We start from the raw sequence: 2951 nt of genomic DNA, 5'->3' as shown, positions 1-2951 counted from the left end.
TCGATTGGCTCATGTTGTAATTAAACTTTAATGAACTTGTAGTATGTCTCTTTGGTTTTGAGAGTCGTTCAACTTAGATGTAATCGATGCTATTAATGTCTTGCTTTTCTCTTCCGATCGTTCTGTTGCATAATTATATATTGCTTATGTATTGTCTGTGAATTGGTACTAACGTTTCGTTTGGCTAGTGCATAGTGATGCCGACGTATGTCGTGTACAAGGGTAAGGTTCCCGGAGTCTATGATGACTGGGAGGAGTGTCGGAGACAGGTTCACCGATTCAGCGGTAACAGTTACAAAGGGTACACCACTAGGGCCGAGGCCGAATCTACATACGCCCGCTATCTAGCGGGAGAGGGGAGGGAGCGTTGGAGGAACCGGATGAAGACGAGTTTCATCGTGATGATGCTCATCGTGATGACCGCAGCTCTCTTCTATGTGATGGTAGTTTAGATGATCGATATCGACTTGTAATGCGAAGACAAACTCGCTACTCGCGGTCTCGAGACTTGTAATATAATGTTCTATCTTTGTTCGGTCTTTTTAATTCGGAGACTAATATGATGAATTGTATTCGGAGACTAATATGATGAATTGTATTCAAAGACTAATCTTCTATTGTATTTGATGAATCTATTGTTGATGTGTGCTGTCTATATTTTGTCAAATTATACATTTTGTAACCTATGCAAAAAACAGAAAATAAAAAAATAAAAAAAAACCTAATATTCATACTAATGGCGCATCACACGACAGTGCGCCATTAGTATGACAGTGCATACTAATGGCGCATCACCGGGTAGTGCGCCATTAGTATGCTGCGGTTACTAATGGCGCATCCAGAGGTGGTGCGCCATTAGTATGCCAAAGCACCTGGGTATACATGCCAACTGGGAGGCATACTAATGGCGCACCCTCGCATATACTAATGGCGCACCAGGTGGTGCGCCATTAGTATACCAGATACTAATGGCGCACCAGCTGGTGCGCCATTAGTAAAAATTACTAATGGCGTGCTATCAATGGCGCACCAGTGACGCGCCATTAATGGCCATATTAGGTGCGCCATTAGTAGTGGTATTTCTAGTAGTGCATAGTTATTAGCTAGATGGCTTCTTCTCTCTTTTTGGATCTCAATACAATGTTCTCCCCCTCTCTTATGGAGATCTATTCGATGTAATCTTCTTTTTGTAGTGTGTTTGTTGAGACCGATGAATTGTGGGTTTATGATCAAGTCTATCTATGAACAATATTTGAATCTTCTCTGAATTATTTTATGTATGATCGGTTATCTTTGCAAGTCTCTTCGAATTATCAGTTTGGTTTCGCCTACTAGATTGATCTTTCTTGCAATGGGAGAAGTGCTTAGCTTTGGGTTCAATCTTGCGGTGTCCTTTCCTAGTGACAGTAGGGGCAGCAAGGCACATATTGTATTGTTGCCATCGAGGATAACAAGATGGGGTTTTCATCATATTGCATGAGTTTATCCCTCTACATCATGTCATCTTGCTTAAGGCGTTACTCTGTTTTCATTAACTTAATACTCTAGATGCATGCTGGATAGCGGTCGATGAGTGGAGTAATAGTAGTAGATGCAGGCAGGAGTCGGTCTACTTGTCTCGAACGTGATGCCTATATACATGATCATACCTAGATATTCTCATAACTATGCTCAATTCTGTCAATTGCTCAATAGCAATTCGTTCACCCACCGTAGACTACCTATGCTCTTGAGAGAAGCCACTAGTGAAACCTATGGCCCCGGGGTCTATATTCATCATATTAATCTTACAATACTTAGTTATTTCCCTTGCTTTTTTACTTTGCTTTTATTTTACTTTGCATCTTTACCATAAAAATACCAAAAATATTATCTTATCATATCTATCAGATCTCACTCTCGTAAGTGGCTGTGTAGGGATTGACAACCCTTATCGCGTTGGTTGCGATGATTTATTTGTTTTGTGCAGGTATGAGGGACTAGCGCGTAGCCTCCTACTGGATTGATACATTGGTTCTCAAAAACCGAGGGAAATACTTACGCTACTTTGCTGCATCATCCCTTCCTCTTCGGGGAAAACCAACGTAGTGCTCAAGAGGTAATAACAATCAATATAAGTGATATGATATGGTCATCATCATCTTGTGCTTATGATCTCCATCTCTGAAGCACCGTCATGATCACCATCGTCACCGGCGCGACACCTTGATCTTCATCGTAGCATCGTTGTCGTCTCGCCAATCTTATGCTTCTACGACTATCGCTACCGCTTAGTGATAAATTAAAGCATTACAGGGCGATTGCATTGCATACAATAAAGCGACAGCCATATGGATCCTGCCAGTTGCCGATAACTCGGTTACAAAACATGGTCATCTCATACAATAAAATTTAGCATCATGTCTTGACCATATCACATCACAACATGCCCTGCAAAAACAAGTTAGTCGTCCTCTACTTTGTTGTTGCAAGTTTTACGTGACTGCTACTGGGCTTAGCAAGAACCTTTCTTACCTACGCATCAAAACCACAACGATAGTTTGTCAAGTTGGTGTTGTTTTAACCTTCGCAAGGACCGGGCGTAGCCACACTCGGTTCAACTAAAGTTGGAGAAAATGACACCCGCCAGCCACCTGTGTGCAAAGCGCACTACTAGGAAATGGGCTATAGATGATATGGACATTAATGGCGCACCGTGTATGTGGTGCGCTACTGCTATATAGCAGTGGCGCACCAGATACAGGTGCGCCATTAGTAGTTTTGGAAAAAAAAATAAAAAATTGTTAGTAATGGCGCACCATGGGATAGTGCACCATTACTAGTTGACATAGTAATGGCGCACCACACCCACCGTGCGCCATTAGTAGTTTTGAAAAAAATTAGTAGTAATGGCGCACTGTCCACTGGTGCGCCATTACTAACAATTTTTTTTTCAAAACTACTAATGGCGC

The sequence above is a fragment of the Triticum dicoccoides genome, chromosome 5A, assembly GCF_002162155.2.
Source record: "Triticum dicoccoides isolate Atlit2015 ecotype Zavitan chromosome 5A, WEW_v2.0, whole genome shotgun sequence".
In the NCBI taxonomy this organism is placed as follows: Eukaryota; Viridiplantae; Streptophyta; class Magnoliopsida; order Poales; family Poaceae; genus Triticum; species Triticum dicoccoides.
Note: the sequence above shows the minus strand (reverse complement) of the source record.